The sequence below is a fragment of the Dipodomys merriami genome, unplaced genomic scaffold, assembly GCF_024711535.1.
Source record: "Dipodomys merriami isolate MVZ:Mamm:240054 unplaced genomic scaffold, mDipMer1.0.p SCAF_1481, whole genome shotgun sequence".
Classification (NCBI taxonomy): Eukaryota; Metazoa; Chordata; class Mammalia; order Rodentia; family Heteromyidae; genus Dipodomys; species Dipodomys merriami.
This window is the reverse complement of record NW_027202806.1, coordinates 52,228-66,979: the sequence shown is the minus strand read 5'-3', so window position 1 is coordinate 66,979 and position 14,752 is coordinate 52,228.

The window sequence follows — 14,752 nt, the reverse complement described above, 5'->3', positions numbered from 1 at the left end:
ACTTTTAGGTCTGTATGCTGTAAATCAGCATGTGATATGTCAACAAACTTTGTCCATACCCACATATTGTGGTCCACTTTCTGCCTATTGATCATGCGTTCCCAGGTCTCACTGAGGAATTGGCAGCAATTTGGGTTACATCTGTTTCCAGAACCAGACTTGCATCCCTTACTCCCTTTTTAATAAATCATGCAATGGCTTTGAAGGCAATGTGTTTGCAATAAGAATTGTTTGCAGAATGTTTGCCCTTCAAACTGATCATGGCCACATGCCCTGGCCATTGTCTATTGGCCATTGTCTATTGACCATTGACATTGGTCATTGTCCCAAATGTCCTTAATATGTTAAGTTTCCCACAGTTCCCCCTCAGTACCCAGCTAAGGAAGGTAATCCCATTACCACCATATTCTAACAATGAGATCAAACAAGCCAGGATTCAAAGCCAGGCCCTCACCACCAGCCTGCATGCCTTGCTCTAAGGGCATACACTTCGCTATTAAGAATAAACACTCGGTGTTTTCTTGTGAGCTGGGGTTCATAGCTATAATCTTAGCTGCTCAGAAAGCTGAGATGTGAGGGATCATGGTTCAAATTCAGCCAAAGTAGTGTGATTTGTTTCCCTTTTTTGTAGGTGGTTGTATTTTCCCACCTCCTGAGCAGATGTCAGGGACTGCATGAGACACCCAATTTGTGGCAGAGCAACCAGTCCCAGGACAGCACCAGTGAAACAGATAGTGGGAACACCACACTTTTAGTTGTGACAGGATAGCAGTTGCTCTGTTTTTGCATTTGGCATAATTATCTTGTGTCTAGAGCAAAGGAAGCATCATGATCTTGAAATATCACAAGTTAGTCTAAGCTGGTTCTGTTGAGTTGGTCTGCTTTTCCTGTAGCCATTCCCTTAAGTGTTTGGCAGGGCACCTGAAATGCTAGAATGACTGGGCATCTGTGTGTGGAGTCCTCAGAGACTGTCGTGTATACATGGTCTCTGGTGGCCTCAACACATGGCAGCTCATAACTGCAGCAGCTCAAAGGTGGCAGTGACTAGACCTTCTTCAGACTTAAGCCATAATTCTGTGGCTTGCCCTCAGATGAGACAAGTGAGGCCCATCTAATTCAAGAAGAGGGCCAGTGCCTGTGTGCTTGACTGGAAGCCACCAGTCAGACAGAAGCTGGGGGGTCCTTCAGAAGCTGAGGCTACTTCCAGTCACTGTTGGAGGCAGCGATTGGATGAGAAAGGTACCAAGGGCCTTCAAGAAGGTTCTGAGGAATTCTATTCGTGGATTTCACATCTGTTGAACCAATAACGTATGGGGGACAGAGCATTCCAAGGCAGAGCCCCCTCCTGTGCTACCATATGGCCTGGAAAATGGGATGCTATCCTGTCACATTGGTGCCAGTGAACAGCAGGCTCCTGTCAGATCCAACCTATGGTGCGATTTGCAACTGTTCTTCCCTAAGTGCGTTCTCTGGAGACCTCACTCTTCCGCTTGTGTGGTGGTGTCATTCAGCAAGAGTATCTCAAAGTAAGTGTCTGCACCTGCAGGGAAGTTAGGGTTATCTTGCCTTGGCTCCTGAAAGAAAGGCCTTGATATCCTTCACCATCAGGAGAGGTCCCTTTCCAGACCCCTGAGGAACTTTGGGCTGTGCAGTGGCTTCCATTGATTCATGTCCAATTCTTCCCATGTCGCTCAGACCTCAAATGGTTTCAGAGAAGGTGTCACCATATTAGGGGGTGTAGTGACTATTTGCCTATCAAGCCTGTAGAGAAGGAGATTCCAACTCAGTATGTGCACACAGGATTGTGAATCCAATGGTCACTACACTTGTCACATTGAATTGTCTGTTTGGAGGGACTGTTTTGAGTCTTCCCTGAGCACAGTCTTTCACCAGATACAAAGCATGTATCTGTTGTTGATTTCACGGTTTTGACTGCTATTTCACAATGATTCAGTGTAGCTTCCCTCCACAAAGCCAGGAAGCTGTCACGTTGTTATGTAAGTGAATGACCAAACCAGGCTCATGGTTTCATAGATGAGTTTGCCAGGTATTTGGTGAGAACGATTTCAGGTTCTCAGGTGAGGTGGATTCTATATGTCATGATGCAGATAGGGTTTGGGAAATGGGGTACTTGACATGCAGATTTTATTGAGAGTTGCTTAGAGATGGACTGTGAGAAAGTGAAGGGGCGCAGGGTCAGAGCAGTCACTATTGGGCAAATCATGAACATAGATGTGATGGGAATGTGTGTAGCCAGCCTACTTTGGGGTGGTTGTTAGACATTCAAAATGCATAATACCCCTTAGCTGGCTAAGTATTTTAAAGTTAGAAGCACAGGATTTTATGTTTTGGGAGAAAATTGTAACACATGTATTGAACTTTTTAAAAACCAAATTTAGGCTCTTAATTTTGTTTTTAATAAAAATTTCATCCCAGCTACAGGGAAGGGCTAAAATCAGGAGCATTGACCTTTCAGGATAGCATGGGGAGAAAAATTGAAAAGCTGAGGATGGTGGCATGCATCTGTCATCCAAGTGTGGCATGACATGCAAGTAAGAGGATCCCAGAATGTCTGGTCTTGGCATAAAGCATCACACAAAGGGATGTGGCATGGCTACAGTGGTAGAGCACTTGATTATCAAGAATGAAACACTGAGTCAGATGCCAATAATGCCAAAAGTACACAAATTAAGAGAATGAATCTAAATAAACCCCTCATGCCCACTGAATGGCCTTCATGAAATTCAAGGCCACCATTTCCTTCATCATTAGTGATTTTTGAAACACCACATGGGAATATTGGAAGGGCTGTCTGGGTTTTCCTGCTTCCTCTGCTGAGAAACCTGTCCATATGTTTTTAGATTTTAAGAACTACTATGAATTCTTTTTTTTTTGGTATTCATGTAAGGGGTAGGTTTATTCAAGATGGCACCAGGCCATCTTGGCCTTCCACAAGGCTGGGAAAGGCCTGGGAAAGGCCTGGGAAAGAGTTGGGAAAGAGCTGGGAAAGAGAACTGGGAAAGAGAGAGCTGGGAAAGAGAGAGAGTTGGGAAAGAGAGCATCTGGGCCTGGGTTAGGCCTTATCTGGGGTATGGGTGGAGAAAGGTGTGGCCACATCAAATTCAGATGTGACCTCAGTGGATGCAGATGTGACCTCTTCCAGGCGTTCCAGGCACCTAGGTAATGCAGGTACTCAGTGGAGACTTTGCTCTCCATCCAGGAGCAGACCTTACATTCCAGTCTTTTAATAATCATGAAATGGGGCACGGATTCTCTCTGGCTACTTCCTGCTGAACAGGGGCATTGACATTAGGGATAAAAGTCTGAAATTTGGTCCCCTCCCAGAGAAGGCAGTGAGCAGCTGCTGTCCCTTGGTGGTGTGAGTCCTTAGATGAACTCTGGAGAGGTCTCATGAGGCATTGAAGGGCTGGAAAAAAATACTAGAGAGCAAATAAATGGCAAGAGGAAGGACTGAAAATGTTGGTTGAAATGTCTCTAGCTACTTATGATATCTGGCAACTAGGTAGAGGATAAGTCAAGTGACAAAGACAAGAATATAAATTCCTGTTCAGTTAATAGGTAGACAGGTATAGACATTGGATGGGCAGGCTTCTTACTTCTATTGACCTCCCAACTGTGGTTAATTTTGAAAGGGCAGGCACAAAGTAGCTGTTTGACAACATCTCCTCTTACACCTATCCATGGTCCCTTGTTCCCCAGACTGGCTGAGTCTAGGTGCTCGTTGCTGGGATGGTTGTCCCAGTTGGTATTCAAGGAGGTTTGAACTCAAGGCCTGGGCACTATCCCTGAGCACTTCTACTCAAGGCTAGTGCTCTATCACATTGAGTTAAAGTACCATTTCCAGTGTTTGGCTGGTTAGAGATAAGAGTCTTGAGCCATGCTTCCAACCTGGCTCTTTTCAGGTTAGTTGGGAGATGGAGTCTTAGGGATTTTTCAGCCCAGGCTGCCTTTGAACTGCAATCTTTGCCACAAAGGCCCTTTATTATTTCCAATAAATCAACAAGGAGATCAAATAGAATAGAGAATAGAGCTTACCTGGTCCTTATCAAGAATTGACCAACCAATATTCTGCAATGACTAAACTTGTTAGATGTGATGAAAATTTTAGCACAGATAGGCCCAGTATTTTAAAACCACGTAGTTAGTAGTAGAATACACAACATAAAACAAAAAAGGCAAAACTCAAAACCTGAATTTTTTTTAATTGTGAAAATACTGTACAGAGGGGTTACAATTACGTGGGCAAGATACCGAGTACATTTCCTATCAAGCATTAACAACAGTGTGTAGACATCTTTGGTAACAAAGCACATCAGATGGTTGGGCCTCACTTACCAGGGCCTGAAAAAGAGCAACTTGTTAGCAAGATACCTTAGAATAGATGGATGGAGTAGTAAGCTTGGTGGAAGTTGAAGGGTCAGATCGGGCCAAACCCTTAACCCACCATGTGTGGCTTCCCCACTTCCCCAAGAGCCCTCTAGAGAAAAAAGGCCAAGTCCCAAAACCAAGCATCCTAGGCTTCAGAGGTGAGTGGCCTTTTTCAGCTAAAGGCTGTAGGAGCTCTCTGGCATGGTGCCATGTCTGGACAGAGACTGAGCAACTGAGAATTGTAGAGAGTAGTTTCACTCACCAGAGTAGAGAAGTGGTGTGGACGTGGATGTGAAGGCCAGCAATGGTATCGGTGTGATGTGTCCACAGCAGACAGACCAATTCGCAAAAGGCCATCAGAACTGTGGGTATTCCTCAGAGCAAAAAGGGAAAAACTAGCAAAAAAAGAAAAAAAGAGGAAAAAAACAGAGAGGAATCCCACCTATCCTGACTTTAAGCCCTTTATCCGAGTCACGACACCATTTATGTTAGATTTTTAAAAAGAGGTAGCTGAGTAAGAAGAGCACCACGCACTTGGTATTCAGGTAAGGGGTAGGTTTAGTCATTGTTCTGGCTGGCACCAGGCCATCTTGGCCCTCCACGCGGCTGGGAAAGGCCGGGAAAGACCTGGGAAAGAGCTGGGAAAGAGAACTGAGAAAGATCGCTGGGAAAGAGAGCTGGAAAAGAGAGAGAGCTGGGAAAGAGAGAGCTGGGAAAGACAGAGAGTTGGGAAAGAGACCTGGAAAAGAGAGAGTTGGAAAAGTACTATGAATTCTTGAATCATTTCTAGGAAGAGGGATTATGGGAAAGTTTGCAGGTATCAGGTCTTTGTTATGGTAGGCGTGAGGTTTCTACACAGCAAACATAGAGCCTCCATGATTTAAGGAGCCTTTCATTGGGTCTGGTACTCTTTAATTCTGTTGAAATACTTTCCCTTTTTCCTCTTGAAAAATAAGTTCCAAAATAGAGTTTATTTTAACTTCCATCACTAAAAGTTCTTCCTTTTACTCTATGGGCAGTTCACACATGACCAAAATATAAACCAGCTGGTTTTACTGCATCATATACCTTTGCTATGTATCAAATTTTTCATCCTAATCCTCAAATCATGTAATAATTTGCCTATTTATGACTGAATTGTAGTTCCTTTATTAATAAAAGCTACTGGGAAAGGATTGTGTATTTAGTTGATGAATAGACCTACATTTTATTTCCCTGAGATACTGTAGCAGAGTATTAAAAGGAATGTAATATATATATATATATATATATATATATATATATATATATATATATATATATATATATATATATATATTTGGGGGGGTCCCATCGAGGGGCCTGAACCTGGGCCTGAGCACTGTCCCTCAGCTCTTCAGCTCAAAGCTTGTGCTCTACCACTTGAGCCACAGCACCACTTCCAGCTTTTTTATTTTTGCTTATGGGATCCTGAGGAATCTAACCCAGGGCCTGCAAGGCAAGCGCTCTACCACTGAGCCATCTTCCCAGCCTGGTATATAATATTTTATTGATAAGTCTATCCCTTAAAATGAATATATTTTGGGGCTGGGAAGGTGGCTCAGTGGTAGAGCACTTGCCTTGCATGCCTGAGGCCATGGGTTTGATTCCTCAGCACCATATAAGCAAAAAGAAAAAAGCCAGAAGTGGCGCTGTGGCTCAAGTGGTAGAGCGCCAGCCTTGAGCTGAAGAGCTGAGGGACAGTGCCTAGGCCCAGAGTTCAGGCCCCACGACGGGACCCCCCTCAAAAAAAGTAATATATTTTAGGATGTCATTATTTTAATGTGAATTATGTAAATGTTGATAATATGCTGTTGGTTATACATTTAGTTTTCAAGAGTTTCACTTAATTGCTTTTTTTGCCCACATATAGTACAAGTCTATTTGCAATTGTTTTTTAATGGCACTAATAGTATAGTTTATATAGAGAAAATAGAGTTATTTTAGGACCCTATGATTGGTTATAGTATTAATAACTTGAATAATAATAATAATAATAATAATTTGAAGTATCAATATTTCTCACCAATTACTGACTCTTAATGAGGTTGCGTGTGGAGTTTTGGAGTGCAAATGAGATGGTGGATGTATAGAGTTGTAAGGAAGTGTTTAGGGACCATTAAAAGGCATTGGGTGACCCCAAAGTGTAGGTCCCTGGTCTTCTGTGAGTAACTAGCTCTAGGAAGGTCTCAGGAGAGATCTGCATTGCTCCTGATATGCATACCCCTGGCCCACCTAGATATGTCCTTTCTGGAGGCCTGGCTCTCTTGTGACTTTATCTATGAAGCACCCAGCCCTCATGGGGGATTTGATATTTCAGTAGCTCTTAAAGCCTAGGCAGAATAGAAGACAGAGCTAACCTCTCCCAGTTCCCAGGTCTTGCTTTGAATGGATGGATGGAGAATAGGGGAGACATGAAGCTGTAGGTCAAGCAGGAGTGGCTCAGGTCATGTGCCAGAATCCCAGATGTTCCTTGTAATTGTAGAAGACTCCTATAGCTTCTACAGTGCAGTGCAGGGCAATGAATATTGGCATTGAAGGCAGGGACAACATCAGGTACCAGATGTGTCTCCTTTAAACATGTCCAGGCCTCAGCCTGCATTTCCTCCTCTGAGAAATTGGGATGGTTTTCTTTCCTGATGGTCTTGCTTTGTGTCTATGAGATCCACTTGGAAGTCTTGCTGAGAAGGTGATGCTGTGATTCCCTCATCTGGGCAAGGAAGGCAGGAGGAAGAGAAGAGAGTGTGAGAAACAGAATCCTTCTCTAAGCTTGTCCTAAGGAGGTCTGTCTATGTGGTAGATAGTGCTTCCAATCTGGCTTTGTGTCAGAGCCTCTGCTACCTGCCTCTGGCTTTACTGGATGGCACCCTTGGCTGCAGAGAGTATGGGCTCGGCTTGAATGTTCCTTGTCTCTTGTGTGTTGGTATACTAACCCGGCATCCTGATTGACGGCTGAGAACCCTATCTCACTTGGGGGTAAACTTATCTCCAAGAAGCTCCAGACCAGTCACCCCTCTGGGCATTTGATTTACTAGGGAACTAAAGCCTGAGCATAGCATGCACACAGCTGCTGCATTAGGGTGCCTGACAAACTCATCAGCCCTTTAGTGCTCATTTGTGCATACTTGTGGATGTGGTGCCTGGAGCCTACAAGTCCAGCTTCCTTGTTACCCTGGAGCATTGAGGACTTCAGAGTGAGTACTCAGTGAGTACCTAATGGCGCCCAGTACAGAACTGCTCTGTGTACTCACAGTAGTAGACATAGTGCTCAATTACTGTAGGTGATTCATAAGTGAGTTAAGAGGGCACATGGAAGAAGGATTGGTTAGCTTGAGTTCATACCAAAAATAGATGAGAAATATTTAGGTCTTCACAGGAAGGTGATATTGATTCTGAATATTGGGGGATGAGATATTCTTTGGTGGTCTCTGGGAAGAGTCTGAGGCCCTGGCAAGCTGTGCACTATTCTATTTGGTTCCTTGGTGCCAAATTGCCTGTCTAATACTAAATGGTTCCTGTTAGCTCCAATCAGATCCTATTATACTAGTGCAATTTGAGTTCCAGCATCAAAAGCTCCTTGTTCAGTTAGCCGAGCTCTTTGAGTTAGTTAGTAAATCTGTCTTTTGTGTGAAGCCTGCATGCTTGTTGTGGAAGAAAGTGCTGAAACATCAAATTATTTATGAAGCCTGTTTTCTTTGCTTACTCATAAAGGGATATATAGCAGTTTTGGAGCCACAGTATTGGCCGGAAAGGAGGAACAATGGCTCATTGTCTTCTCTAGTTCTGAAGGATCACTGTTCCCATGGGGCTCTAAAACAGAGCTAGCTGTGGGTGTGATGGGTTTAATCAAAACTGCTACAAAGACTTTACAAATAGGGCACAAACTCTTGAGAGTGTTTGCATAGATATGAGTCTTTTTTGTATTCATATAAGTAAATCAGTAGTACATTCCTCAGAATAAATACAATTTGTGCATTGTAGAAAATGTGTGTAATAGAGATAAAGCGTGATGAAAAACTAATTCCAGGGGTTCCGGGAAGATGGCGGAGGAGAAGCTGGAATCTGAACAAGCTCTCGCATAGAAAGCAGTTTTAGAGTTCCAGTGAACAGGAATAAGCCAGAGAATCACACCAAGTGTGCCATCACAGGACAGAGAGTTAGACAAGAGAGGGGAAGCCAAGGAAACACATCAGCTGCCGCTGCGGCGGCAGGGTCGCGGCGGCGACCACCTCAGCGGGGTCATACCTGAGACACAGAGAGTCCGGGACGAAGGAGCCAGACGCAGCGGACGAGCGGATTCTACTCAACACCAACAAGAACCAACAAGGAGCGGACATCTTCATCCTGCTGTTTGCAGACCAGAGACGACCAGGATCCAAGACTCGGCGTGAGTACAAGCCCGACGTCCTCACTCCTTCTCAGGGAGCAGAGGAAGGAAGGCCACCCCTCCCCCCCCAGCACCGGTGATCTCCATCTTGGATACCGACAAAGCTCGGAGGAGCTGCTAGCTCCAGCTCAGGCCTTGGAATAAAACGAGTCATTTAGCAGGTCACAAGAACTTAACGGCGAAGTGACCTGCCAGACTCAGCTCCATCGAGGGAAAAGTCACCCAGCTCAGGCGCCAGCCATTGGAGTGCCTTGCCTCACTGGGTAACCAGAGCCAGAGGCTGCCCCTCCCTCTAGCAGTCTCAACAATCAATTGAAAAACAGAAACCCTGAGAATGGCTCCAGGCTGGGCGCTGTGAGCTTTATCACAAAATAGCCCCAGGAAAAAGCTACTGTTTGTTGAAAGGCCTCAACTCTACCCAGAACCTAGCCTCATCACCACATCCCCCTCTTTTGTGATTCTCAAAGCAGATCACCCTCCCAGAAAACTAACCTGGGAGGGGGATCTCAAAATCTTGGGTAAAGCAGAGCATTATTCTGCCTCTTCCAACCAACCGAATTAAGAAACCAATCAAGCCACAGGACCTCAAGCTGACCAGAGACTCCAACAAGAGACTGGTTACAGACAAAAGAGAGATACAGGATTCTTCCCACTCCTCCCCCCCCAAAAAAAAAATCAAAAGACTTTTTTTTCTTTTTTTTTTCTTCTTCTTCTTTTCTTTTTTTTGCTTGTTTTTTGTTTTTTGTTATCTTATATATATATATATATATATATATATATATATATATATATATATATATATATAAATTCTTTTCCCTTCTAAAACTTTTATTAATCTTTAATTTTTGCCTCTTCTGAAAAAATAATTGTTTTCCAGTAACTTCTTTTTTCTCATCTTATAATTTTTATTTTAGGAATATGTGAATGAGCGTTTTCCTTTCTTTTCTTGTCTTCTTTCTCTTTTTCTTTCTTTCTTAATTATCTTTTTGTTTTTTGTCTAGCTCTACTGAACTTCTGATCTTTTCTTCTCCCTTTCCCTTCCTTAAAGTTTTTCACATCTCCTCTATGTCCCTCCCCTTCTCTGAACATATTCACATTCCTCTCTAAATAGACGGTCTTTTAACCTCTATAATAACATTAATTTTTACGTTTCTATTTTTTTTCTGGTCTCTCTTCATTCCCCTTTCCGTCTCTTCTTTTTCTCTCTCTCTCTACTTGCATCCTACCCAACCCATTTCCTGCATTGTGATTAGGACATAGTTAACTCTCCCTGTGCCTCCCCACACCAATCTATTCCTATTTTTTACCCACATCTCTCCTTAATCCTAATAATTTCTGGTTTTCCAAATTCTTTTCTGTGGTTCGAAGTCCTTTAACATATAGTTGTTTGATGTTGAATAGATGAATCTGTTGAACTAGATTGTATCTGTAGACTATTGACTGTACAAACGCAAACTTTGGTTGATGGTTGCCTTAAGATAGTGTTCTAGCACAAAACTGGTGCAATCTTCATCTCAAATGGGCCGAGTAAGCCGGAAAACACAAGAAAAATGGCAAATTCGGGTATCTCAATTCCCAATCTTGATAATCAGGGATTAGAACAGATAAAGAATAATCCAGAGGAGAGTTCCCAAATAGCTCTACAAACACTAATAGCAAACATGATAAATGAGAAGTTTGACAATGTACAAAGGACTCTGTATGAGCGTGATAGGGAGAGAGAGGAGACATCCCAGAAGTTTATACAGGAATATCACAAGCGTGAGGAAGCTACTCAAAAACTGATACAGGATTTGCGTGAACAACTTGAGAATACTCAAAGAGAAAGGGAGGAATGGCGTGAGCAGGCAGAGAACACTCAAAGAGAACTGCAGGAATCCCACAGATGGGAGGAAGCTAATCAAAGAGTAATTCAGGAATTGAGAGACCAGGTAGAGAATACACAAAGATCACTAAAGGCATTCATGGAATCCATTAACAAAGAGCTGAAGGAAGTCAGGGAGACCACAAAGGGAATGCTGAATGGAACCCAACAGAAGGAATGGGAGTCCAAAGAAACCATAACCAATCAACTAAGTGATTTGAGAGCAAACACTGAACACCAAATTAAGGAAGTAAAGAAATTCATACAAGACCTAAAACAGAGCTTCAACAAAGAACTTGAAGCCATCAAAGCTGACCAATTAGAAGGAAAAGAGATAAAAAACAAAGTAGAGAGTCTTGACAGCAGGTTAGACCATGCAGAAGATCGAATCTCAGGGATTGAAGACAGCCTAGATATTACAGAGAAAGAACATACAACCATCCAAGACAAGTCCAAGAAATATGATAGGTCTATCCAACACCTGGAAGACACCATCAGAAGGCCCAATCTAAGGATAATGGGTGTAGAGGAGCACCTAGAAACAGAAGTTAATGGTCTAGGAAATTTGTTTAACAGGATCCTAGCAAAGAACTTCCCAAACATACAAAAAGATAGGACTATTCAGATACAAGAAGCTTTTAGAACCCGAAATAGACCAGACCAGAATAGGACATCCCACCGTCACATTATAATCCACACAGGATCAACCCAGACCAAGGAAAAGATCCTTAAAGCTGTCAAGGAGAAAAGGGTAATCACCTATAAAGGGAAACCAATTAGAATTACCTCAGATTTCTCAGCAGAGACAATCAAAGCAAGAAGAGCCTGGAATGAGGTATGCCATGCCCTAAAAACAAACAACTATCAACCAAGAACACTGTACCCAGCTAAACTCTCCTTCATAACTGAAGGCCAAATAAAAACCTTCCATAGCAAAGAAAAATTGAAACAATACATCTCCACCAAACCAGCCCTACAAAAGATTCTTAAAGATGTCCTACACATAGAAAACCAACAAGACCCCAACAAAGGCCAAGAAACTGCACCAAAAATGAGAATCCAAGAACCTTAGGAAGAACCCAGTTTTCACAGCCCCCAAGAAGGTGGATAACATGGCAGGAACTCCCAAATACCTCTCAGTCCTATCTCTTAATGTTAACGGACTGAACTCTCCAATTAAGCGACATAGACTGTCTAGTTGGATTAAAAAACAAGACCCTTCTATCTGCTGCCTGCAGGAGTCACATCTTGCCCGTAAAAACAAACACATTTTCAATGTTAAAGGCTGGAACAAAATCTACCAAGCAAACGGCCCTCATAAACAGGCGGGAGTTGCAATCCTAATATCAGATAAAATAGACTTCAAATTAAAATTCGTGAGAAGAGATAAAGAAGGTCGCTACATACTAATTAAAGGATCTCTCCTTCAGGAGGATATTACAATTCTAAATATCTATTCGCCAAACAATGGAGCACCCAAATTTATCAAAGAAACACTACTTTCCCTCAAATCCCATATAGATCCAAAGACATTAATTGTTGGGGATTTTAACACACCACTCTCCCCACTAGATAGATCAACTCGGCAAAAACTCAACAGAGAAACCGCAGATCTAAACAGCTGCATAGATCAACTAGACTTAACAGACATTTACCGAACATTTCACCCAGCAGCATCAGAATACACGTTCTTCTCAGCAGCACATGGAACGTTTTCTAAAATAGACCACATTTTAGGCCACAAAGCAAACTTGTCTAAATTCAGAAACATTGAAGTTATACCTTGCATTCTCTCTGACCACAAGGGAATAAAAGTAGAACTCAACACCAAAAGCCACCAAAGAAAGTCCGGTATCACATGGAGGCTGAACAGCACACTGCTGAATCATGAGTGGGTCATGGAAGAGATTAGAAAGGAAATTCAAATGTTCATGCTATTCAACAAAAATGAACACACAAATTACCAGCTCCTCTGGGACACAGCAAAGGCAGTACTCAGAGGCAAGTTTATAGCTCTGAGCTCCTACATCAACAAATTGGAGAGATCTGAAACTAACAATTTAATGACACATCTAAACCTCCTTGAAAAAGAGCAGCAAGATAAACCCCAATCCAGTAGACGGAAAGAAATAATCAAAATTAAATCAGAATTAAATGAATTAGAATCCAAAAAAACTATAGAAAGAATCAACAAAACAAAGAGTTGGTTCTTGGAAAAACTTAACAAAATTGACAGACCTTTAGCAAACCTTATCAGAAAAAGGAGAGAACACACCCAAATTAATAAACTCAGAGATGAGAATGGAAACATCACCATGGAAACAACCAAGATTCAGAACATTATAAGGGAATACTTCTCAAAACTTTATGCTAATAAGTTTGAGAACTTGACAGAAATGGACCTTTTCCTAGCAAATATTGACATGCCAAAACTAAATCAAGATGAGTTAAACCAGCTTAACAGGCCCATATCAAGCATTGAAATAGAAACAGCAATAAGAGACCTCCCAGCTAAGAAAGTCCAGGACCAGATGGTTTTACAGCGGAATTTTACAAGGCCTTCAAAGCAGAGCTCACACCAATACTCCTCCAACTCTTCAATGAAATTGAAAGAGAAAGCTCACTACCGAACACATTCTATGAAGCCATCATAACCCTCATCCCAAAACCAGGCAGGGACTCATCAAAGAAAGAGAACTATAGACCCATTTCTTTGATGAACATTGATGCAAAACTTCTCAACAAAATTTTGGCCAATCGACTTCAACAATTCATCCAAAAAATCATACACCATGATCAAACAGGATTCATTTCAGGGATGCAAAGCTGGTTCAATATACGCAAATCAATTAATATTATTCATCACATCAACAGTAGCAAGAATAAGAACCACATGGTTATCTCAATAGATGCAGAAAAAGCATTTGACAAGATCCAACAACCCTTTATGATGAAGGTTCTGGAAAAATTAGGAATCCATGGAACATTCCTCAATACAATAAAGGCTGTATATGACAAACCTACAGCCAGCATTATACTCAATGGTGAAAAACTAGCCATTTCCTCTTAACTAAGGAACAAGACAAGGATGCCCACTGTCTCCACTTCTTTTCAATCTAGTATTAGAATGCCTAGCTACAGCAATAAGACAAGATGCAGACATAAAGGGGATCCAAATAGGGAAAGAAGAAATAAAACTCTCCCTCTTTGCAGATGACATGATCTTGTATTTAAAGAATCCCATAGACTCCACTCCCAAATTACTCAAGCTGATTCAAAACTTTGGCAAAGTAGCAGGTTATAAAATTAACCCCCCAAAATCAATGGCTTTTCTATATGCCAACAATGAGAAAAGTGTGGCTGAAATTAGGAAAGCAACTCCATTTGTAATAGCCCCACAAAAAATAAAATACCTAGGAATTAACTTAACCAAAGAAGTGAAGGACCTCTATGATGAAAACTTTAAAATCTTGAAAAAGGAAATCAACACAGAACTTAAAAAATGGCAAAACCTCTCATGCTCCTGGATTGGCAAGATTAACATCGTGAAAATGGCAATACTTCCCAAGGCTATCCACAAATTCAACGCGATACCTATCAAAATTCCACCCCATTCTTCAAGGAAATAGAAGAGGCAATCCCAAAATTCATATGGAACAATAAAAGACCCCGAATAGCAAAACGCTCCTCAATGGAAAGAACACTGCTGGAGGAATATCAATACCAAATTTCAAACTCTACTATAAAGCCATAGTAATCAAAACAGCTTGGTATTGGCATAAGAACAGACCTCAGGACCAATGGAATAGAATTGAAAACCCAGAAATGAACCTACAGACCTATAGCCATCTAATCTTCGATAAGGGAGCTAAAAAAATAGAATGGAAGAAAGACAGCCTCTTCAGTAAATGGTGCTGGCAAAATTGGTTAACTACATGTAGAAAACTAAAGCTAGATCCTTATATATCACCCTGCACCAGAATCAACTCCAAATGGATCAAAGACCTTGAACTCAAAGCAGACACTCTGAAAACATTACAGGATGGAATAGGAGAAACCCTAGGTCTCCTTGGCTCAGGCCGAAATTTTCTGAA